The 25,422-nt window shown below is 50.5% G+C and overlaps 1 protein-coding gene, 1 long non-coding RNA gene and 1 pseudogene across 2 annotated transcripts in view; 2 read left to right on the top strand and 1 right to left on the bottom strand.

Annotated features, from left to right (window-relative positions):
- Positions 1-14,020, top strand: part of LOC127031106 (zinc finger protein 345-like) — a 565,317-nt pseudogene extending 551,297 nt beyond the window's left edge.
- The window catches only part of LOC127031107 (zinc finger protein 707-like), a 769,794-nt gene that overhangs the window by 583,272 nt on the left and 161,100 nt on the right, over positions 1-25,422 (bottom strand). The gene's annotated exons all lie outside the window — the stretch shown is intronic.
- Positions 488-9,568, top strand: LOC127031354 (uncharacterized). The gene is made up of 3 exons (XR_007768531.1): positions 488-539; positions 594-632; positions 9,472-9,568. It is a non-coding gene; the product is annotated as an uncharacterized LOC127031354 (long non-coding RNA).

The raw sequence follows: 25,422 nt of genomic DNA, 5'->3' as shown, positions 1-25,422 counted from the left end.
GCGGGCTGCTCCTGGGGGCAGGGCTCTGGCTCAGCTCGGGGGCGGGGCAGCACCTGGGGGCGGGGCTCTGGCACAATCCAGGGTGGGGCGGCTCCCGGGAGAGGGGCTCTGGCCCAGCCTGGAGGCGGGGCAGCTCCTGGGGGCGGGGCTCAGGCATAGAGCAGGGGCGGGGCCGCTCCTGGGGGCGCGGCTCTGGCTCAGATCGGGGGCGGGGCAGCTCCTGGGGGCGGGGCTCTGGCACAGCCCGGAGGCGGGGCAGCTCCTGGGGGCGGGGCTCTGGCACAGCCCGGAGGCGGGGCAGCTCCTGGGGGCGTGGCTCTGGTTCAGCTCAGTGGCGGGGCAGCTCCTGGGGGCGGGACTCTGGCTCAGCTCGGGGCGGGGCAGCTCCTGGGGGCGGGGCTCTGGAACAGCCTGGGGGCGGGGCAGTTCCTGGGGAAGGGGCTCTGGCTCAGCTCAGTGGTGGGGCAGCTCCTGGGGGCGGGGCTCTGGCACATTGTGACGCGGAGCCTGGGCTGAGCACCTGCTCCCTGGTTCTCCACGTGCTGCCAGCAGCGCTGGAGCTGCCCGAGCCGGAGCGGAGCAGCTGTTCTCAGCTGCAGCCAGGATCTGCCCCCGGCCCCGCTGGGATCCAGGTGGGGACTGGGGCCCGGGGGTTCTCCTTGGTGTGGCTGGCGGGGGCGGGAGGGGAGAAGCCGGAGCTGCAGGCGGGGGAAGGGCGGTGGGACATTGTGACCCGGAGGCCCCGGGGAGTGAGAGGCGCTGGGGGGCGGGAAAGTGACTCTGCCCCAGGGAGCCTGGGAGAAGCCTTGGAGCCGCCTCGGCCCCAGTGGAGCTGCAGGAGGATCTGCCCACCCCGCTGGGATGAGGGGGCCGGGGCCCGGCCGTCGTGTGGGGGGGAGGGGCGGACCCCGGGCCCGGCCCAGGGGGGGCGGAGCCTGGGGCAGAGCCCGAGGCCCGGCGAGGGAGCGGAGCCTGGGGCCCAGGCGGGGGAGTGGCGGTGTATTAAATCGCTCCCCATAGCAATGTGCTACTCCCGGGCACTGCGCATGCCCAGTAACAGCCGCTGAAGCCGCTGCCCTTCCCCCTGCCCGGACCAGCCGTAACGTTCTGCCGGGCGCTGGGGGCGGGGCTGGAGCGGAGCGCGGGGGCGCTGAGCAGGAAATTGATTGGCGGGGGGGGTTAGGCAGCTGGAGGCAGGGCCGGGGGGTGGCTAAAGGGCACAGTCCGGGCTGGGGGGAGGAGCAGGAGTTGAGCTCAGGGGGAGGCGCTGGCAGAGCCCCCACTTTGGTGTGTGTGGGGTGTCAGGGAGGGGAGAAGCTGGAGTTGCAGGGAGGGGGAGGTCACTGGGGTGGGGGGGGGTAGATCTGTCTCTGTGCAACCAGGATATTCCCGGGGGGGGGGAAGGTGAGTTAACTGGATCCTGTCCCTGTTTTTCCCACTTCCTCCCACACACACATTCTCTCAAGATTTCCCCTTTTCCCTCTCATTATCACACGTGGCTATAAAATCCAAGGAGATTCTCCTCCCCTCCAATGATCAGCTTTCTAATTGCCTCTGATTTTCCCTTTTCTCTCCATACTTCTCAAATGTCAATTTAAAATCTCTTCGATGCGGGGTGGATTTTCCCACCCATTTTATCTGCAGCGATTTGTCCTTGTTTGGGTGGGAAATTGTTGCCCTGGGTCATTCCTCAGAACATGGCTGCCCCTGGAGTGGGATGGGATGAGGTTCCCGTTCTTTGCCAGGGCAGGGAAGGGAGGAGCACATCCCCCGTGGAGACTGCCCAGACCCCATTTCCCAATCCCCCTGCTGCCCCCTTCCATTGTCCAGGGAGCCTTCCAGCTCCCCCCCCTTAAATCAGCTCCTCAAAGGGCTCTGAGCTGCTCACGTGAATGGTTGCCCCGGGGCCGGGGGGGACCATCACATTCTGTTTATGTATTGGACAGTCATATAAAAGCCAGTCCAACAGTCCCCCTTTTCCACTAGTTATTTAATAGCAACATCAAATCCCCTCCGATCTTGGTGGTTTTCTCTCATGTTATCAAAGGTCGTTTGTGACAGGTTCTCTCTGCGTGTCTCAAAGATTGATATAAAATACCCCAAACATTTGCCCCACTTCTCTCTAGTTGTTTTATTTCTAATTGAATATGATGGGTTGTTTCCCAATGTGCTAAGATGCAGCCATCTCTGGGGTGGATCCATGGTGGCCATTATTTGCTAGTGACAGCCCGTGGACCTTCCTTGCCCTCCAGGCCTTCCATTCTCCTGTTAAAGAAGCACCCCCCAGGCTCCCTCTGCCTGTGTGACTGGCCAGCAGGAGATGGTGTTAACTTTCTAGCCACTTCTCACACTCTGCGAGGTATCACTTGCAGTGGCAGGGAAGGTGTCTGTGTGGGGAGATTGCAGCTGAAGGGGCATTGTGGTAGGGGGAGGCCTCTGGGTGGCTGGGCAGGGGGTACCGTAGTCAGGTTGGTGGGTTGTGGAGGTTTGGAGTTTTCGGGGGTGGTGGTTGTGATGTGCCCATCCCTGAGGCTATGGGTCCTGGAGGTGGGTATCGCTGGGGGCCTGGTGGCTGCAGAACGGTGGGGGTGGGTGTCTCTTGGGGGGGCGGGACAGAGGGTTAGAGGGAGCCTGGTTCTGTGCCAGGGGCTCTGTCTGTGCTTCCCCTGCTGGTTCCTGGTTTTGTTGTCATGCCCAATGCACAGAGCTGGAGGAGGGGATCCCTGGCACTAGGTCAGGGCATGCCAGGGAAGCAGAGTGAGGGGTCCCACTGTAAAGCATCAGGGGGTTACACTGGGCAGAGGAGGGGGTCCCAGGCAAATGTCAGGGTAGATCGTTCTGGAGGTTGGGGAGTTCCTAGGCAGGCAGTGAGGGACTGAGTTCCCAGTGGGGGGGTCCCTTGAGGGGGTCCCTGGCTGCTGGGGGCTCTTGGTGGGGGGAACCCTTTGCGATTCCTTACCTGGCAATCATGGTGTGGTGGGGGTTCTCTGGCCGGTGGAGCTTTGAGGGGTATCTGGGGTCCCTGGCCAGGGACTCTGGGGGCTGCATCCCAGGGAATATCTGATGGGCCCCTGGCTGGGGGGTCTGGGCTCTGGGTACTAGGGGGTGTCTGGGGGCTGCTGCTAACCATGATCCTTCTCTCTGGTCAACTTGTGCCAGAGTCCTGGCTCCAAGTCACCAGGTCACCAAGTCCATTCCCCAGTCACGTACCCTGTCACTGGGATAACTTTCTGTCCACTTTGCAAACACTGTTAGTGTGAAATCACAGATTTTGCTTTTCTCCTCTTTTGAAAACTGCAGGAACTTTCGGTTCCGTTTGGAAAATTTGTGCCCCCAGTCCTTGTCCTAGATCTGCGGGGGTGAGGGAGGTGGGAAGGGAGTCAGCACTGCCACACGATGGTCTTTTCCACAGCATTCTGGACTCATTCTTTCTGAAATCCGGTGTCATTGAGACCATTGTTAATCCAGAGTCACTGTATGGAAAGACAAGGAGTGATTCCAGATGGACAGTGGGGCAAATGAGATCAGCAATTCTCCCTGTGAGGAGGGGCTCCCATTAGCTGCTCTCCCCAGAGAGCTAAAGGAGGGAAGCTGCTCAAACGCTCTGTCCCTCTCTGCTCAGGATATTGGGGTTCAGCTTCCTGGGTCAGATGCTGCAGCCTCCATTGTGATCTGGGAGACCAGGCTTGGCAGCTTCTGCTCCCCCAGTGAGGCTCTGTGCTGGGAAGTGACCTTAATTAAAGCTTCTTCTCTGCCCGGCCCAGGGGATGACTTTCTGCAGCTGGTCCTAGCCCCCTAGGGCAGCCCTGGGCCCTGTTACTACTAAATTCTGAGCCAGAGTCTCCAGGTAACTGAAAGACCTCAGGGAATGTCCTAAGGTCTGGCAAGAAAGTGACTCTGCACAAACAACCCCACCTCATTTCTTCTCCCATTAGCGGTTGCCAGGAGGAAATCCAGCCATGGGAGAGCAAAGCCCCCAGGAATGGGACTGTCCCAGCCAGAGGGGCAGGGAGAGAGGACAGGGGAAGGAGAGACTGAAAGGGGCAGTGGGAGAAATGAATGTGGGGGAGAGATTTCCAGCTCTCTAGTCCACCCAGACACATGTATTGCTGCATCCTGGGGCAGAACCACTTTCCAGTGAACAAAACAAGGATCAGACAGAGCAAAAGCCAGTTCCTGACTCCATATTCCCCCAGCAGGGGGAATATGGCTGCCGTGGGGTCACTGTCTGAGGGAATCCCCCACAGTGACTCCTTTGGTTCTGCTCTTTTCTAGGCTTGTGTTCAGAGAAGGGGTGAGGGGAGAGAGAAGGGAGGTTAAAAATGTGTCTGTGGACTTAGCCTGGCAGGAGGGGCCAGGTCTAAATTGTAATAAACAGATTGAGCATTTCCTAGCATGACAGAATCTAGGGTGTCTGTCTGCAGGGAAAGGGCCTGCGGGAATTGTGATGTGAAATTAACTAAAACCGGTTCTGAAACGCCCACAACTGCCCTTCTCCCCCAGACAGGCTGCAGAATGACGTCCATGTTTTGCTCCAGCTCATCCCAGCCTGGCGTGGGACAGGGAAGAGAAATGGCTGCAGTGGAGTCAGTCCAGGTAGAGATTATTGGGGGGTTGCTGGTGGGTTCCTGCTGGAGGAAAGGGAGAGCAAATACACTCGAAGGTGGGAAGGTTTGCAGAGTCTGGTTTGGAGGTTGGAGCGGGGCAGGAAATTCACAGCAGTGGGGAAAGGAGGAGGCCAGGGTGTGGCAGACCTGCTGGGAGTTATTTACTAAGTGGCCTAGATTCTAGGAACAGACCCAGGAGGTTTGGAGGTGGAAATGCCCTAATTTGTGAAGAGAGAAAATAACCCACCTACATGGAGCTAGTAAAACTGACCAGACTCCTAGTGCTGGAGCCTGACCTCACTAACCAGCAGCTGCTGTGAGATATGAAGGGGACACCCATGAGTCAGGCTTATTGGAGCTGCCTCTCCCTTCATATCCCTCTCCTCACAATGAGGAGGGTGTTGGGCGTCCTACCAGCGAGCTCTCCCTGGACCCTGCTAGGGGCTCCATCTCCTGTATCAGTCAGTGGCTAGTAGGGGGGTGATGGATCTGCTGGGAGAGATAAGGGGCTCTCTCTTCATCCCCTCACCCTGGCATTTGCTGGATACTCTGAGCCAGGTTGAGGTGGGACTCTCCTGACTACGATCCACCCAGAGCTTCCATTTGATTCACTCCTCTCTGCCACAAATAGTGGGGCTGTGAGTGGGGCAGCAAGTCCTTAGTGTTGGACTCTTGCTCTTTCAGGGGCCGGTGACCTTCAAGGAGATGGCTATGTATTTCACCAGGGAAGAGTGGGCTCTGCTGGACCCCGCTCAGAGAGCCCTCTACTGGGATGTAATGCAGGAGAACTATGAGACAGTGGTCTTGCTGGGTAAGGGTTCCTGTCCCTTCTGTTCTTGGAAGGGGAAATGAAGAGTGAAGGTTCATGCCACCCCCACAATGCCATCTGTACCCTGTCCTGTTTCAGCATTACCCCAATAGGCAGTGACACTACATAATACCGGAGACCCTCCTCTGCTGCAGAACACTTTGGGAACAGAGCACAGGAGCCGTATTGCACAGTGTCAAATAGCTCCTGTTTGCTCAAGTGAAACTGGGGGTTAGGTCTGGCATAACTGTCCCACACCCCTAATCATTTCTGTTGCCCTTTTCTGAACCTTTTCCAATTCCAATATATCTATTTTTGAGATGCGGTGACAACATCTGCATGCAGTATTCAAGATGTGGGTGTATCATGGATTTATTTGCTGTTTTTACAAATATGATCTATGAGATATTCTGTCATATCTATCCCTTTCTTAATTATTTCCTACATTGTTCACTTTTTTTCACTGCTGCTGCACATTGAGTGGATGTTTTCAGAGAACTATCCACAGTGACTCCAAGATCCATCTCTTGAGTGGAAACAACTAATTTAGACCCCATCGTTTTGTATATATATTTGGGATTGTGTTTTCCAATGGGCTGCACTATGTGCTATCCTATCATCTAGCACTGCTGAGATCCTGGATTCAGTAATATCCCTGCCCTTCCTGTTCCCTTTCTCCACTGAACCCCGCCAGCCCATGCTTCCTGTTCCCAGCTTCGCCAGGATTCTCGCACTGTCTCTGAACCTCTCTCTCAGCAAGAAGCAGTTCCAGGGACACTTGCCCTCTGTCTGGAGTCATCGATTTCTGGGACATGGATTTACTTTCTCTGTGTTGTAAGAGGCTCTGTCATAATGAGTGTCTGTGACGTTACCCAGAGTACAATCTGGACTGTTAAATAGCTGTCCCCTCAGTCCTCCAGCCTGGGGTGCCTTTTCCACTGTTTTCCCGCGAGAACAGCCCCTCTTGGCCAATTAACACACAGTCTCCAGCATGTAACTCACTCCCAGCTACACAGTATTGAGTGCTGCTAGACAGCCACTCATGAATTACACCTCAGGAGAAAACCAGCAAATTCTCAAGTGCCCAACTTTCCCCCAGAAATGTGCATCTTGCACTGTCCAGCACGCTACTGAACGACACAAGCTCATATGAAGTCTGTCATTTCATCAGTGGAAAATGACATGCACCAGCTTGTTATCCCAAACAGAGTTTCCAACACACTTCAATCCACACATACTGGTTAGATGAACAATAAACCAAGATTGTTAACTACCAAAAACTAAAACTTGGCCCAGTCCATGAAAGGGGCATTCCCAGGAGAGACTGTATAAAGGCTGGAACATGAAACACCTTTGTAAACCTGAGACAGCTGCCTTGGGGACAATGACAGGGAGAATCCCCCAAAGTGACTCCTTTGTTTCTGCTCTTCTCTGACCTCCGATTGTTCCTTACAACGTATAGTACTTTCCACTTGTCTCTACTGAATTTGATCCTATTTACTTCAGATCATTTCTCCCGTTTGTCCAGATCATTTTGAATTTTAATCCAATCCTCCAAAGCACTTACAACCCCTCCCAGCTTGGTGTTGTCCGCAAACTTGATATGTGTAAGAGAGAGACTGTTACTGGGAGGGTTTCCCCATGTGTCAGAGGGTTACACCCTGGTGGCAGGGGGCTAGGCCTGTACTGGAATAAGGTCACTCTGTGCTTCACAGTGTGCCAGAACCTAGAATGTGCATTAGCAGGGAAAAAGCTGGGGGGAATCGGCTTGTGGAATGGACAAAAGCCTAGTCTGAATTCTCACACCTTGCCCTTTTCACTCCGGCAGGCCAGAGAATAACATCCATGTTTCGCTGCAGATCATCTCGTCGTCCCAGGGGCAAGGAAATGGCTGCAATGGAGCTCACTCAGGTAAGAGATTATCAGGGTGGCGGGCTCTGCTTGGAGGTTGAGGAGCAGTAAATGCATAAAAGGGTGGAAATTGCTAGAGGTGGTGGGAAGCAGGAAATATCTCGGGTGGAGAAAGGGAAGGGACAGCATGTGACAAACCTGCTGAGACTTGTGTAGTGTAGGGCGTGATGGGTTGTCACCCCCAGGCAGCAGTTTGTGGAGCTTCTGGGAACTGCTGTGTCCTCTAACCCTCACGCTGGGCTGGCCCTTCTCACACTGCTTTGCTGGAGATTTCGCCAGCCTCTCCAGGGCCTGTTATCACCCAACACAACAGCAGGTGGCGCCATGCAGCCAACTAAGCTACCTGAGTGCGTTACCTAAGCCACTCAAGGACAGATAGAAGACAAGAGCCAATTTCCCACTCCCCAACCTTGCATACTTGCTGTAGTATAAATCCAGAATTATACTATCTTATAGTGCATGGGGATCTCTATAATGCAAGCTCATTAATATAGTTCCCCTTCCCCTCGATATGGGACAGATGTGCACAACAAGCTGAGATTTTCCCCAGACACTTCACTCAAAATATGCTGGTTAAGATAAAGCATCAAACAAGTTTATTAACTGCAGAAAGATAGATTAAGTGATTATAAGTGATAACAAACAGATCAAAGCAGATTATTTAGCAAATAACCAAAACTCAGGCTAAGCCTAACATACTAGATGGATAGAATTTGAATTAGCAATTTCTCACCCTGACTGATGGTACAAGCAGTCCCCCAAGTTTCCATACACAAGCTAGAAATCTCTTGATCCTGGGAGCAGCACTTCCCCCACATCCGTTTTTGTTTCTCAGGTGTTTCCAGGAGTTCTCTTGTGTGGGGAATGAGGCCAAGAGATGATGTCACACCCCACCTTATGTAGCTTTTCCATATGGTGGGAACCTTTTGTTCCAAACTCAGTTCCTAGTCCAGTTTGTGGAAAAATACAGGTACTAAAATGGAGTTTAGTGTCATGTGGTCTGGTCACAGGCCCTGCTGAATCATAGTAGCCATGACTCCTAGGCTGGCTGAAACATTCACAGGAAGGCTAAGCTCTTCCACAGTCCATTGTCTTTGTTGAGCCATCAGCACTGTCTGGCTTCTTCATTGTTGTACCTGAAAGGCTCGTTGTGGGTGTTACCCAGAGTAAGCACATTTGAAATACAGATGCAGAGTCAATATCCATAACTTCAGATACGAACATGATATGTGCACACAAATAGGATGATCATATTCAGCAAATCAGAAGTTTTCCAGTGACACCACACATGATGCATCTTGTACAAAATAGATCATAATTATGTCCTAATCATATTATAATCATACCACTATGATGAATATGGGGGTGTAGTGTCAGGTCCTAATTTCAAGGCACAGGAGTTGGGATGGAACTTCCCCTCTTTGTGGAACAGGAAATAACCCTCCAGCCAGGGCTGGGACAACTTCCCAGACTCTCAGTGATGGAGCCTGAATCTACTGGCATTTCATTAATTACCACCAACCCCAATCTTTGTGGCAACTGTAAACTTTATCAGTGATGATTTTGTACTCTCTTCTAAGTCATGGATAAGAATGTTAAATAGCACAAGGCCAAGAACCAATCCCTGCAGGAACCTGCTAGAAAGAAATCCACTCGACCATGGTTCCCCTTTTACTATCAGAGTTTTTAATCTATTTAATGTATGCCGTGTTTATTTTGTATCATTCTAGTTTTTTTAGTAAAAATATTGTGGTGATCGAGTCATGTCCCTTACGGAAGTTTAGGTATATTACATCAATACTATTAGCTGCAACCAAACTTTTGATCTCATCCAATAAGGATATCCCGTTAGTTTGATAGGCTCTATTTTCTCTAAACCTTTGTTAATGGGCACTACAATTCTGACCTTCTAACTTCTATTCTTTACGATTGACTTCCCCTTTCTTCCATATATTGTACTTGGAGAGTGCTGGGATTCCTACCAGGGAGCCACTATCAGGGTCCAGAGACAGCCTCATCTCCTATATTAAGCTCTGTTAACATGTGCCTCCCGGAGCTTCCATTTCCTTGGTGCTGCTGTTCCGTGAATAGTGGGTTTTGTGAGTGGGTCAGCAGGTACTGAGTATTGGACTCCTGCTCTTTCAGGGGCCGGTGACCTTCGAGGAGGTGGCTGTGTATTTCTCCAGGGAAGAGGGGACTCTGCTTGACCCCACTCAGAGAGCCCTCTACAGAGATGTCATGCAGGGGAACTGTGAGACGGTGGTCTTGCTGGGTAAGGATTCCTGTCTCTTCTGTTCTTGGAAGGGGAAATGAAGAGTGAAGTTTCATGCCACCCCCACAATGCCATCTGTACCCTGTCCTGTTTCAACATCACCCCAGTAGGCCAGTAACATACATACTACCAGAGAGCCTCCTCTGCTGCAGAAGACTTTGGGAACAGAGGACAGGAGCAGCATCACACAATGTCAAATATCTCCTCTTTATTCAAGTAAAACTGAGGGTTAGGTCCAGCATAATGAACAGAAGCTTCCTACCCCCAGCCTTCTCTCAAACCCTGAGCCTTCTCTACCCAAACCAGAATGTGCTTGGGGTGTAACAAGCAGGCGGCTGGAGTCAGAGCTGCCGGTCCAGGGTTACTTATCATACAGACACTCAGTGCGTCCTTGAACGCTGGCTGGGAGTATCCAGACAGGGGAGCTCAAGCAGCAGAACACTGAATCTCAACCAGGAGTACAGATGACACAACTCCTCACTGATCTAGATTGTACCCTAGCATGTGAAAATGGCCTAGGTTGGTAGTGACATTTCTTGAGACATGGAGAGTCTTGCTCCCATATCACCAGGTGTAATAAAAATAACAGGAAAGGCCAAATATGGAAAACTGATTGTTTAGCTTGCTTTTGACCTGCATCATATTTTGCAATATATTCCAAATAAGGAAATTAATGTGCAACGTATGTGTCATTGTTTGTGGTTTTAAGTTGTAAAAGGCTTGTGTGATTTTTAGCTCGGGGACAGTATTCCAATAGCTGTCGCCCCCTGCGTGCTTGTAACCAAGAAAAGAGCCTCAGGCTGAGCTGATTGAAATATTAATCCTGTGGTCGTTTTCCACAACAGCCTCAATAGGTCCCTGTGATGGAATGTAAGGCTACATCTAGACTACCCACCGTACCGGCGGGTTAAAATCGATTGCTCGGGGATCGATATATTGCGTCTCATCTACACCCGATATATCGATCCCCGAGCACGCTTATATCAATTCCGGAACAACACCAACCCCAATGGAGTTGCTGATTTGACAGGGGGAGCCGCGGACATTGATCCCGCGCGGTGAGGATGGGTGAGTAATCCAATCTTAGATATTCAACTTCAGCTACATTATTCACGTAGCTGAATTTGCGTATCTAAGATCGATTTCCCCCCGTAGTGTAGACCAGCCCTTAATGTCTTCACACCTTCCCCCTGCAGGAGAACGGCTTTTTGACCAGCTATTTGCCTTGCTGTCTCTGAGGAACTGGTCTGTGGGTGTTCCCCAGAACTGTAACTTTTTCAGTAATATCATACTGTAAAATCTCACCATTTTACATACAGTGTTACTACACATTTTAACAGGAGGATAATATTCAGTAGGTTATGCGTTTTCTAATGATACCTCACAAGCCATACTGGGTACAAAATTGATCATAATTTTCTAGAAGAGTGAACACAGGGGTATAGACTGACACAGTGTCTGTGTATGTGTTCCCAGCAGATATGTGGGTATTTCAGTCCCTCATAAGCACAATGTTTGGCATCTTCAAGGACCTGCGGAACTGGTCCTGGGAATTCACTAGTTTAGCAAGTGTGAGACTGCATGAAATTGTGAGACACTTTGGTATTAATAATAAAATAATATAATCTGATAAAATTGCAATGAATCATGCTAGGTATGCCATGTAAAGTGTTAGTGAAAATGTTATGATTTGCCAAGTATGATAATTTTGTTTCTATGTTTCTATCACCTTTGTATTGTGAGTTACAGATATGTAGGGTATATCTGTATTTCCAGACTTGTGTAGTTTTTCTGGGTGACACCCCCAGACATATTGGCATCAACATTACCTAGCGTGTTTGATGGCCCATTGAGGGTCATCAGCTGTACAATGAACCCATGGACCAAGGGGATACACCTATTGAGTCAGCAAGACATGCCAGGGTTTGCCTGTGTAATGAAACCTCCAAAGCTTTCCCATGCCATGTGCTGTGAAGCTTGTGTTTGGGACACAGGAAGCACAAGCCACATGGCAAAAGGAATATAAAGCGCAGCTGCATCATCTCCATCTTGTCTTCAATCCCCCTTCCTACCTCTGGAGCAACTTCTCTACAAACTGAACCCTGGAACAAAGGACTGAATGACCCATCCAAGCTGTGGATGCGTTCCAGACAGACTTTCAAGCCAGCAACTCACCAATACTGCTAAGAACCTGATATATCCATTTTGGAATGTATCTGACTGCTTTTCCATTTAACTTCTTTCTGTCTGTCTTTCTTTTAAACCTTTAGTTTAGATGCTAAAGAATTGTCTGGAAGGATGGAATTTAACTTCATTCTTTCATTTGTTCTTTCTTCTAAACATTTAGTTTAACTGCTAAAGGATTGGCTGGCAGCATGGTATTTTGGATGAGATCCAAACCTGGGTAATGTGGCTAACCTACCCACCCACTTCCTGGATCCAATTAGGATCACTCTCCTGCTGCCCTCTGGCCATGCTGTATCACAGTGAGCAGAGTTTTTAAATAACCTCTCACTGTACGGGACCTAGTTGCTGATTAGGAGTCAGAGGGGGCCGTGTGATTTCTTTTTTCAGAGTCTTGTTAACCAGTGTGTGGGATCAGAAGCACAGTTTGTGACTGGTCAGTGAGTTTAACTTCAGTGTTAACCACCAGTTTGAGGAACATCTGCTCTCCCTTTTTCAGCCTGCTCTGACCTTGGCATTTTCAGTGAGGACTGCCCCAGGCACACCAGGTCACACTAAGCACTGAAGATAAATTAATAGAATGTTTTTGATGATCAAATTGTATGAAATCAACTGAACTCCTTTGTTTTCTTTCATCTGAGCAGAGTTTCTGGTTTTCCAACGTGATGTGATCTCCCAGCTGGAACAAGGGGAAGAGCATTGGGTCCCAGAGCTCCAGGGTTCAGAGGAAAGAGAGATCCTGAGATCTCCCCTCACAGATGAGGAAACATTAAACCAACTCAGAATCTGTAAGTGCCTGAAGGAAACATCTAGGATGCCCTACAAAGCTCTTGGGAAGTCTCTCAGTTCATTATTGTCCGTAGCAGGGGTCGCATCCGCAGGGTAAATATAGCTCAAGTCTTCCTATAGATGCTAGCAGACACCGGGCAGTAGCTTTCTCCCTTCCCCCTGTGAAGTTGGATGGGATGTGAAGGCTGAATTGATCCCCTCCTCTCTCCTGTTGTGGGGAGCTGAGTTCCTGATTTTTATTTGACCTCTCTCCAGCACTTGTTTTCGTTTGGCCTTCCCCTTTCCATCCCTGTTTGAGGTTTCTGTCTCTATCACAGCAGGTGATGCAATGACGTGTGAGGTTCAGCACAGACCAGAAAAAGAGCAGGGAAACCAGCCAGGGGAGAAAATGGATAAATTTATTTCCTGTCAGGGAACTCAGAAGGGCCTTAAGGAAACCAGAATACAGCAGGAAATCTGCAGGGAAAAGCAAAAAAATACATGTGCTGAGTGTGGGAAAAACTTCATTTACAGATCAGGCCTTTCTCAACATCAGAGAATCCACAGAGGGGAGAGGCCCTATGAATGCCGTTAGTGTGGAAAACTCTTCACTCAAAGATCAGCCCTTATTAGGCCTCAGAGAATCCATACAGGGAAGAGGCCCTATGAATGCAATGACTGCGGGAAAACTTTCAGTCACAGCTCACACCTTATTCAGCATCAGAGAATCCACACACAGGAGGGGCCCTTTGAATGCAGTGAGTGCGGGAAAACTTTAAGTCACAGCTCGCACCTTATTCGGCATCAGAGAATCCACAGAGGGGAGAGGCCCTATGAATGCCGTTAGTGTGGAAAACTCTTCACTCAAAGATCAGCCCTTATTAGGCATCAGAGAATCCATACAGGGAAGAGGCCCTATGAATGCAATGACTGCGGGAAAACTTTCAGTCGTAGCTCGCACCTTATTGGGCATCAGAGAATCCACACAGGGGACAGATCCTACGAATACAGTGAGTGTGGGAAAACCTTCAATCACAGGTCAAACCTTGTTTAGCATCAGAGAATCCACACAGGGGAGAGGCCCTATGAATGCCGTTAGTGTGGAAAACTCTTCACTCAAAGATCAGCCCTTATTAGGCATCAGAGAATCCACACACAGGGGAGAGGCCCTATGAATGCAGTGAGTGCGGGAAATCTTTCAGTCGCAGCTCACACCTTATTCGGCATCAGAGAATCCAAACACAGGAGGGGCCCTTTGAATGCAGTGAGTGCGGGAAAACCTTCAATCACAGCTCACACCTTATTCGGCATCAGAGAATCCACACAGGGGAGAGGCCTTATGAATGCACTGGGTGCGGGAAAACCTTCAATCACAGCTCTCACCTTATTCGGCATCAGAGAATCCACACAAGCGAGAAGCCCCGCGAATGCCGTCAGCAGGCCTGCACAACTCGTAAAGCGGTGATGTAGAGAAATCTCTGTATTAACTATCTCTATAAATCTTTATAACGTTGCATTGTGTTATTTTGTATTAAGTATCTTTCTGTATTAAGTATCTTTATGACATTGCATCCGACATGATGTTATTTTGTAATTCATATGACTTGGCATTGTGCCTCTCTATTTTCCTACAACTTTGTATTAGATCCCTATATTGAAAATTGGTAGAAAACTTTGTATCAAATGTTATAGCCCCTAAGGATAGTATAGTTAAAGTAAAAGAAAACATGTGCCTTTTTGCTAGAAGTAGAATAAGATCTTCCCCCGCACTCTGTAATCAATTGCTCTATTGACTGAATGAGGTGTGAATGAGTGAGGCTTGGAAGACACCCACCTCCAGACAGCTACAACAGTTGAAGAGGGAATGAGAGCCAGAGCAAAGGACAATACAACTTGTCAAGTGGGCCCAATAAAGAAGAGCAGACATATTGATGGCCTCAGGGATTAGAAGCAAGCACCTTCTTTAGAAAACACCCTCTTTGAGCAGCTTTGGGACAACACCCAGAGAAAAGCAGCACAAAGACCAACGGATGCAGACCCAGATTTTGAATCTGGTCTAGATTTGCATAAGAGGGAATCTGCTATAAATGCGAGGTGCCTTGCAGAAGGACCCCGGATCTCGTCTTGTCACCATCGGACCATCGATTTGGATTGGTAGAAGCCCGGCTCCACCCCTCCCCCATCTAACTCACCTGGCCAGTGCAGTTAAGGGGAGCAACTAGTTGATAACAACAGCAAGACGGAGTGTGTTTATGTCTGTGTGTGTGCGTGAATGCATGACTGTGATATATATCTCATGTGCATATCATAGGGTATTAATTGATACCTGTATTACTAATAAATGTGGCATTTTGCCTTAATCCCCCTGAAAAGTTCCTGTACAGTACTTTGAGTACAACAGCGAGGGCCACAATACTCCAAAGAAAACAGCTGAGGACCGAAACCCCCGGCCCTGTGGAAACACCCCCCACTCAGGACCTCCCAGCCTGGCGGAAACACCCCGCCCAGCCCTGCAGAAACAAACCCTCCTTCCCCAGCGCCGCCCCACCAAAACAGCTGTGGGTCAAAAAGGAAGGTTGGTGGTGGGGAGGTGTTACTTGACGTTAAATCAACCAGGGACTCCCAGCTGAAGAGGTGGCTGGGAGCCCTCAGGGTAAAATTAAAGGACCTGGGGCTCTGACGACTGGGGGAACCCGGAGCTTTCCAGGGCTGGGGCAGGGATTTAAAGGTCCCAGAGCTCCTGCTGCTGAGGGGAGCCTGAGCCCTTGAAATCCCAGACCCACTCCATCCGCTGGAGCTGCCGCCGGGATTCAAAGGGCTCTGGGCTGCCTGCAGCCACAGGGATCCCTGAGCCCTTTAAATCTCAGCCGCTGCCGGGATTCAAAGGGCTCTGGGCTGCCCGTGGCAGTGGGGAGCCCTGAGACCTTTAAACCTCAGCTGCGGCCGGGAATCTCTGCGAGCAGCCCAGAGCCCTTTGAATCCCGGCCGTGGCTGGCAGGCCGGCTTTAGGAAGTGCGGGGCCCAATTTGAACATTTTTGGCGGGGCCCCGCAAGGATGATTGGGGAAAAAAAAGCCTTTCAGTTCTTAACAACCGGTTCCCTATAAAAAGTTCTGCCACAGTATGTATTTTTTGTACCAGTAGGGTTACCATACGTCCGTATTTTCCTCCCAGATGGCGATTTAAGAACCAAAAAGCCTGACATGTCCGGGAAAGTACAGATGTATGTTAACCCTACCTAAAGTTCTTTTTTAAAAAGATGGGTCTGAACTAGAAATGAGCTCTGCCACTCCCTTAGGGTGTGCTAGGGTGCACATGTGTGGGTCCCAGCTGCTCCCTGCCCATCACATTGAAGCAGGTGTGCAGGGTTACTTCCCTTGGAACTGCAGGGCACCAGTGAACATGGGGCTGGCTGGGGGAGGGGGAGGATGCGAGAGGTGGGGTCTGGCTGCAGGCTGGGCAAGGGGTGTGGGGCAGGCTGGAGACAGGAGGTGTGGGGTGGGCTGGCTGGCTTCAGGGAGGGCCACAGGGAGGGTGCGGCATGGGTTGTCAGGGCTGGAGACAAAGGAGTGCGGGACTGGCTGGCTTCAGGCAGCGGGGTGCGGCAGGGGTTGGCTGGAGACGGGTTGGTGCAGGGCTGAAGGCAAGGCAGAGGGTACGGGGTTGGCTGGAGACAGGGCAGGGGGTGCAGGGCTGGTGTGGGCAGGGCAAGCAGTGTGGCAAGGGCTGGCTGGAGACAGGGAAGGGGGTGCAGGGCTGGCTGGAGACAGAGGTTGTTGCAGGGCTGAAGGCAAGGCAGGGGGTGCAGGGCTGGCTGGAGATGGGCAGGCTGCAGGCAGGAACTGGTGCAAGCAGGGCAGGAGGTGCGGGGCTGGTGCGGGCAGGGGGTGCAGCAGGGGTTGTCTGGGGACGGGCTGGCTGCAGGCAGGGCAGGGGGTGCAGGTACAGGGAGTACAGCCCATCCTCTATGGTGAGTGCCCCCTCCTCCTCCTCCTCCCCCCCTCCCACTAGGGTAGCAGCAGCAGCCTGGGGCTTGGGGGCTATTTCAAGGGCCCGGGGCGCCCCTGCTTCCACTGCTCCAGCTCTGTAAATAGCCGCGGGAACCCTGGGGAAGCGGCGGGGCTCCAGTGGCTTTTTAAGGGGCCGGGGAGGTAGAAGCAATGGGAGTCCTGGACTTTTTAAATAGCCCTCAGAGCCCCACAGCCATACCCCAGGGCTCCAGCAGCAGGGCTCTAGTGGCAATTTAAAGGGCCTGGGTTCCAGCCCCTGCTGGGAGCTCCAGGCCTTTTAAATTGCCCCCTGGGGAAGCTGGGCCACGCTGGTACAGTGCACTGGCTTTTGCTGGTACTGGGGCTTGGGTGCGGGGTCCTCTTAGGAGCGAGGCCGATTCAGGGGAATTGGTTGAATTGACCTAAAGCCGGCCCTGGTGGCTGGGATTTAAAGAGCTCTGAGCTCCCCGCCCGCCTGCCCAGAGCCCTATAAATCCTGGCCGAGGCTGAGAATTAAAGAGCTCTGGGCTCCCTGCGGCTGCGGGCAGCTCAGAACCTTTTGAATCCCGGCCGCGGCTGAACTTTAAAGGGCTCTGGATTCCCCGCGGCTACGGGCAGCCCAGAGCCCTTTGATTCCCGGCTGCGGGACGCACAGTGAGACTTCACGGGCCGCACGTGGCCCGCGGGCCGTATGTTGTGCAGACCTGGCATGGAGGGGCAAAATAGGTAAGAAATTTCCGTGACCTGTCACTAGCAAATAGTAGCCACCATGGATCCTGCCAGAGGTGGCTACATCTTAGCACTGTGGGAAGCAACCCTTCACAGAGACCATTTGTCTTGTGGTTTGGGATACTTCTCAAGACATGCTGCACTCAGAGTGACCCCCTCATCCTGTGCCAGCTGGAGAAAAGAAAAGGGGCCAGCCAACTCTCCCACTACCAGCTGCGAACCGCTGATCCCCCAACAGGGGGAGGCCTCTGGCTTTGATGTGTATTAAATATCAGGCTGGTCTCTTTCTTTGGCAAATATCTAACAGAGCTAAAAGAGGGAACATATGATTCTCAAAGGAGAGGGGAAAGACAATCACTGGGAAATTTAATCCCCTGCAACATCCAGAATGGAGAGCGACTCAGGGCAACAAGTTCCCCCGAAGGAAGAAGTTTTGGGGATTTAGAAACAAGGAACAGCACAAAACTCGAGAGGATTGTTAATTGACATTTGATAATGACACAGAGGGAAAACCTGAGCTTTCAGATCAGTGTTCAGAAATGAAAGACAAAGGGTGGAAATCAGAGATTTTGGATCCATTTTGCAAATTATAGAGAGGAAAGTGGAAAATCAGAGGGATTTTATATCAGTTGTTGATAGGAGGTAAAATCTGAGTGTTTCACATGAATACTTGATAAATGAATAAAGAGGAAATGGGCAACATTTGCAAACATTTTGTATTCAATAATCTGAGAAAAGGTGTAAATCTGAGATTTTCTTAGTATTTTATAATTAGAGACAGGAAATTCTCAGGGCATATTCAATTAGAAATAGACAACTAGAGAGAAGTGGGGCAAATGTTTAGGTTATTTTATTTGAATCCTGAAGGTTTGCAAAGAAATTATGTCACAAACTGCATATTTGATAACATGAGAGGAAAACACCAAGATCTGAGGGGAGAGAGTCACTTTCCTGTCAGGGCCCAGTGCTCCCTCCCCCTCCCCCTCCGGGGTCTCTCACTCACTGGGGGCTCCAGGCGGGGCTGGTGCGATCAGAGCCTGGGGCTACCTAGGGGGCAGGTCCCAGCTGGAGAAAGCAGCCCCCCCCGTGGCCAGGATAGGAATGTGCTACTGGTAGCAGCCTGGGGCTGGACCCTCTCTATGGGGGACACTTGCTCCCCCCTCCCCATCCTGGCCCTTCCCACGCCCTGTTGCCAGCAGAGAGTGGCCCCCCCAGCCCAGCCCAGAGGTGTCCCTGTCTCAGGCCCCCCCCAACCTCTGCCCATTAATCCTTTGCCCAGTTCAGAAATCACTCGGGGGAACCATTTCCCACCTACACAAGGACAAATCACTGCAGGTGAAAATGGGAGGAAACACCCCAAACCTGAGATCTGAACTGGCCATTGGCAAAGGGGAGAGAAAATGGGGCACAATGGGGGGAGGGGAACAGGGAACTTCTCAGGGGTTTGAGGGAAGGGGGGGGTCACCCTGGATGTTGCTTGTTGCTCTCTAGGGAGAAAGGGGGCAGGACAGGAGAGGAGGGAGGTTCCCACGGAGGGGGCAGTGGTAATTCCGAGGGGATCTCAGCCCCCCCTTTTTCTCCCCGCTCCTCGGGGGTCACCTGCTCTTTTCCCCTCGCCCCCCGGCCATGTCCCGGCTGCACAGACATTTTCCATCCATCCCTTTCCCAGGTCTCCCCCTCTGCAGCCCCCGCACAACCCCACGCAGGGGCTGCTAGGTGTAATGCATGGTCAGTAGGGATTTCTCCCCTACTAATGCTGGGGTGTCCTTCTCCTATAGGTTAGTCTACTAATGATCTCATCTTGGTGCCATGTGTGTCAGTTCATTGCCATGGCACTCGTGTGCTCAAACATCTGAGGATGCCCTATAGAAAAGCTCCTTGAGTGAGGTGATCCACAGGGAGTACCTCAAAGCTCCAAAGTGCCTGGCCAGGGGCAGGACATTAGCACAGCAAGGGAGGGGTGTGGCAGCGACATCACAAAGGCCTTTTGCAGGACCTCACTCTATTGGTCAAAGACTATTGGTGAGCAGGTGGTGACCTCACAGAGAGATCCTGACATCAGTCAGGGGCCAGGGAAAACTCAGAGACCCCTGTGGCTTTGCTTCAGTAAGTCTCCTTCTCCAAGTCTGTCTTTGAGGACTGAGAGAGTATTCAGGTTCACAGACGTGAGCGCCAGGAGGAACCTCTTTCCAGTTTTCTCCTTCCCTTTTCGTGATTTTACTAGAAAACAGTCGTCCCTGTTTAGAAGGTAAGAGCCTCCTGGAGGTTTGAACCCTGTTCAGTCTGATCCATCTGGTGACAGTTGAATTCTAGGCATGGAAAACACGAGCTTAAGGAGGCAGAATTTTATTCCGCACTTGGGATTTTGTCCCTTAGAATCATGGGGACATTAGGGTTTGTCCTTTTTGTTTCACCTTTTCCTCCATCCACCTGTCCCTCCCTCCTTTCTCTTCATCTCTCCTTTTGTCCTTTCTCCTGTTCCCCTCCCAACACCAGGACGAGTGTGTGCGTGTGTGTTGCGGGGGAGTGCTCTGCAGCTCTCACTGTGGGAGTTCTACCCAAAAATGTGAGGCTGAAATAGTGCTCGGGCAGTCAGGGCTGGATTAACCTTTTGTTGGCCCTGGCACCAAACATATTTGTGGACCCCAGTGTAGTCACTGTGGGCTCTGAGTGTGGGCCTGGTGGGGCAGTGCCATTGGTGCCTTCGTATACCCGGTACTGAACCTCAGAGACATTTTTCATTTTGATCACACACCTCTCCATGACTATATGCATTGCCATACACAGCTCCCTCAGCCCGCGGGTTTTCTTATTGAGCTGTACACCCATGTGGGTTTACCAGTGTCCACAGTGAGCAGAACTTTCATAGTGACCAAGGAAACTCCCCACAGATTTATCTCTTTCCTCATTCAGACCTTCTCTAGCCATGTCTCCAGTACCCCCCATGTCACCAGTCACTGCATGTGGTCCTAGTCTCAGCTCAAAGTCCTAAAGCCAGCAGACACCTGATCAGTTCTGACAGATCCCTCCCTCAGCCCCCATCCTGCCATGTGAGCAAGCCAGCTGCAAACACCATTTCCCCAAAGTGAGGACTTAGCCCTTGGGAATCTGAAGATACCAGCGTCTCTCCCTCTGCTCCCATCTACATGCTAGTCTGCTACCTGGTCACCACCACCTCTCCCCATACTTGTTTCCTTTCTACTTTGGACATGCTCCCAACCAGCTGGAAGCTCCCTCTGCAAGCCTGACCTGCTCCCGCCTTCCCTGCTCCCCCGACATTCCTTTCCTACTGGTGACCTCTGTTCCTTGAGGTTAACTCCAGTGTCTTTAGGTGCTCTAGCTTAATGGCCCCAGGAGTCATAGAGCCACTTGTAGCTTCTCTAGATACAGCCATGGGGCAACTGCCAGAGGCCAGCCTTAGACAGCTGCAGCTACTAGCTGCAGGAGCGGAGGCAATGCCAAGGCTGAGCATGCTTGAACCTTGCAAGGGCAGCACTAGGGACTCTACATCCTCAGCACTGGCCCTAGGCAGCTGCAGACTCTGGAGTTAGGCAATTTCCTCCTCTAGGTTCCTGCATGGTTACAGAACTGCAGTAAAGTGGAACAATTTTCAGCTTCTGTGATTGGAAGATGTCTGGATCCATCTAATAAGACTGTCCTACATAAATGAGGAAAGTTGAGGTGCCTTTATTATTCTTTTGTTCCATTCTTTGTTTCTATGGGGAATTTGCCAGTGCAATATCACTGTCTTCCTTTTAAACAAACAAAACTAAAAAAAAGTGTAATGGCTGTTGAAAATAGCAATTCCAGCCCTCGTTTGCACTGGGAAGACCCCAATGTTTGCTGCTCAATTTTCTCCTACTTTTTCTACAGTAAATGACAGTGGATCAGCATATTTGGTTTGGGAGAAATGAAGTAAGAGCTGCCCAAATTGAGCTTGAGCACTCCTGATTTTGAGGTGTTCAGATCTGGAAAGCAGGGGCTAGATTCCCTTTATGAATATTAGATACATCTGGAAAGGAAAAGTCCATTTCTATTTTCATGGCTCAGAAGTGGAAATCCTCCTGTCCTGTATCTGAAGCTGTCCAGGTCCAGTAGAGCCTCCCCTTCCTTACTTACCATTTTACCTTCTGGTGGGATCCACATACCTCCCTTGCCCAGCTTCAGATAGAGAGGGGCCCTGTCCAGTTAGTCCACCCAGTTCCATCTTTGGGGGCTGCCAGGCGTGGTCACACCAGCATCCCTAAACCTGTCTGGGGAAGTCTTCTGAGGGTGCTACCTGGGCCAAAGCCTTCTACTCCTTGGTCACACCTCTTCCCTATTCACAGGTGGCACCCGCTTCTAGCAGCCAGCCCCCTAGCCACAGCAAGCTGCAGCGCATGGAGTCTCACAGCTTCCCTCCTCCCTTTCCTGTTGATAGCAGCCAAGGGAATGCTGGGAAATGTTCCTTCTCTGCTCCAAGGCAGGGAGCTGGCCAAGGAACTACAGCTCCCAGGGCCCTGTGAGGTCTCAGCTCCCCTACTGAATCCAGGCTGCTCTGAGGCTCCCTTTCTGCAGAGAGGAGGAAGTTACTGTTACAGGTCCCTTCAGAGCTTGGGCCTAGCACTATGGTGTCCGTTACAGCTATTCCCCTATTCCATTTTGTTTCCCCAGACTCCATTTTGTTTTCTGTTCTCCTGTGGCCGCCCTTCCCTGGCTGTTAAGTTGTTTACCAGGGCCACTGCCCTTCTCAAAGGGAGGGCCCCTTAAGTTGTTTAACAAGAGCCATTGCCCTTCTCAAAGGGATGGCCACTTGTGCTGCATGCTAAGTGGGACCACTGCCTTTTTCAAAGGGTTAGTCCTGTTATCACCTCGTTGAACCTGGGCTTGGTGTAGGGTAGGCAATGTCCAGAGCTGCAAGGCCTATTGTGGTTTTAAGATCCTGGGCATGAGTCATAGTCTCATGTGCTCTTGAGTCACCTATTGCACAGGACTATGTCCAAGCATGTCTCTGGGCTTACCTTCAGTTTTTCCCCTGTGCCCCCTCCCCTGTGACAGAGGGAGCCTATCAGGATTACTGGTGGGAAACTGCCCAAGTTTGCCTTTAAAACCAGACATTTTTGAAACACACCTCAGAAAGGTTCCTGCATTGCTGCCTGGTCTGATCAGCCAGGGGTTCTGGGGGGTCCTTTCTCCGCTCTCGTTTTATTTTTGAGCGTACCCCTGTTTTTGAAAAAACACCCCACGAAGAACGAATTGCTACCTGAGAGATCTCCTGATTATTGAGACTGTACCGAACCCTCCTTGCCTCTTCTGATGTTGCTGCTGCTTCTGCCTTTGCTGCTGCCTTGGGAACTGGTAAGAATCCCTCTGTAAAACTTTCTATACTTTTATTTTATTATTTTAGCTGCTGGCTCTGTTTCCCCAGCACACAGACTCAAGCTAAACCTTGGTCTGTGTCTTAAAACCTCTCTTAAACTACAGGGCTCTTTGCCACTGCTAAGCTCTGCTCCTGTGGGCTTTGCCTTGGGGCTCTCTGCTTTCAGCTCTATCCACCGCTGTAGCCACCATCCCTTGGCTTCCTTGGGAGCTGGGTCCTGGATACATACCACTCTGCCCTCTGTAACCTCCCCATAGCATAAGGTGCACCATAGGTCTTGTTTTTTTTTAATTTAATAAGTCATAGTTTGTTAAGATTGTAGAGCTTGTAAGTTTCTGTGATATTTGTTGTGTTGCCTAATTGTTGGTTAAGATAAGTTTAGAAAATCATTGCCCGGTTGTATTCTGTAGCTGCTTGTCATTTTATATAAGTTTGATTAAGTTAGGGGATAGATAAGGTTTTTACTATTTGAATTTGTCTTCCCACTGCCCCAATCCCGCCCCCCCGAGCTCCCCAGTCACTCATTGCAGTCTCTCTGCTGTTTAAACTTGCAGCCTGTCTGCTCTCTGTGTCTCCCTGAGTTTAAATCTCCCTCTGTAGCGCCTCTATCTTTGGTTTCTGCTCCACCACGTGCTCCTCTTCCCCCATCCCCTAACCTCATTCCTCTACCACTGCCTTTCTCTCTCTCTCTCTCTCTTTTAATCCCTTCCCCCACGTGTTCACCCCGCTCCTACTGCTGCCAAACCTCAATTGTATTACTGAAGTCTATCATAAAACCCCATTGGTTACCCTTTTTCTCTCTCACACACCTCACATTTTATATTTACACCACTGTGACACATTTTTACCTAGAGTTGTTGGTTATTTAACACATTTTACCCATAACTGTTAGTTGGTTATATGCTGCAGTGACACACCCTTTACCTAGAAATTGTTAGCTACCTGTTACATTTATACTTCAGTGTTAGTTGGTTACCAACTGTATTGTACCCCACTGTATTGTACCCCACTATTGAAACCCCCTATACTATACTAAAAGAACTCCCTCCCCAATTGCCTACCTTAACAAACCCCATACCCCTCACTATTAAATTTTCCCTGTTTTTGCATTTTCTTAATAAAGTTTATTTTGCACCCCACCTGTGTGGTAATTGCTCCCCAAGATCCCATATACCTGCAGGTAGGGACATATGGCACCATGTCAAATCCAGTACTGCTCCCAGCTCTATCCAGCTCCGCTGCTGGCAGGATCCCTTCTCATTCTTTTTGTTTCCTGCCTCCCCTCCAAGGAGGGGCTCTGCATTGTTCCTGTGTGGGGAATTGAACCCAGGTTGCCTGGGTAAAAGCCAAGAATCCTAACCACTAGACCCCATGGGACTTCCATAACACATTTACGTGTTCATATTCAATAACACAATTAAATGTAGCCATTCAAAGTAGCCATTTAAAAGAAGCCATTCAAAAAGCTTCAAAAACAGACTTCAAAGAGAAATTGCAGAGTTACAACTGATCTGCGAACTTAACACCATTAATTTGAGCTTGAAGAGGGACTGGGGGTGACTGGCTCACTACAAAAGCAATTTTCCCTCTCTTGGTATTGACACCTCCCTGTCAATTACTGGGAGAGAGCCACATCCACCCTGACTGAATTAGCCTTCAACACTGGTTCTCCCCTTGTATGGTAACTCCCTTTACATCATGTTCCAATATATATTTATGCCTCTATCTGCAATTTTCACTCCATGCATCTGAAGAAGAGGGCTTTTTACCCACGAATGCTTGTGTCCAAATAAATCTGTTAGTTCTTAAGGTGTCACCGGACTCCTCGTTGTTTTTGTGAAATAAAAGCAAAATGCACTCTAAGCTGATCTTAACCCTTTCAGTGCCCTTACAAACTTAGATGCTTCTCACCACAGGCCGGCTGGTGGCTTTTCAGCCAGGCTCTCCCCTTTCGTCAGCGCTTCAGTTGCTTGGTGTGGCGGTGTCTGTAGATGTAGGTGGACGAGAGAGACAAAGCATGGCAAATGTCTCTGCTTTTATCATGTCCTTTCTTCCCTCTTGGCTTTGCTCCCCCTTTAGAGTCAGGTGAGCATCACTGCGTCTCTCCAAGCAAGTCTGAGCAATTCCCCTGGGGTGTCCTCTTGCAGGTAAGTGATTGCACTGTAGCTCCCTTGCTGAACAATGGCTGTTGATGGGTTGTTTGACACCCTGTCCGGGTGTTGGTTACTTTCCTTGCTGTTGTCACTGGGGAGCTAATATTTGGCTGACTCCCCCACCTTACAGCATAGTGACAACCACACTGCACAATTCTCATAACTTCATATGCATGAATGGTAAACATCTATGGGCAGAGAAATGACTTTCAGCAGATCATATCCTTTCCCCTGATGCCTTACAAGGCATGCTCTGTATATAAGATCACGATTAGATGAAAATGAGGAATATGGGGGTTACAGCACACTCCCCCAAAGGTACAGAATGTCACACTGAGATTCTATTTTCATTTGTTATGTAACAGCATTAAAGAGATCCAATGACTGACCAATGGCATTTTCAAGTGCTAAAATAGCAAGCGCTCTTGGTCTCTCATTGGCCATCAGCGACTGAAGATACGGTTTAATGAGCCAGAGCTTCAAGGCGAGGGTGGCTCTGTCCACTGCCTTCCGTTGCGCTGCTGGGCACCAAGTTCCTGGCGGTCAATATGTGAAGCTGGGAGAAGAGAGTGGGGTGGCAAGCGGTGGTAGAACTTTTGCCACCAGGGTCTAGCTGTCTAACTTCCTCTTCGTACTGCTGGGC

Source organism: Gopherus flavomarginatus, chromosome 11, assembly GCF_025201925.1.
Source record: "Gopherus flavomarginatus isolate rGopFla2 chromosome 11, rGopFla2.mat.asm, whole genome shotgun sequence".
Taxonomy (NCBI): Eukaryota; Metazoa; Chordata; order Testudines; family Testudinidae; genus Gopherus; species Gopherus flavomarginatus.
This window is presented reverse-complemented; position numbering and strand designations above follow the sequence as displayed.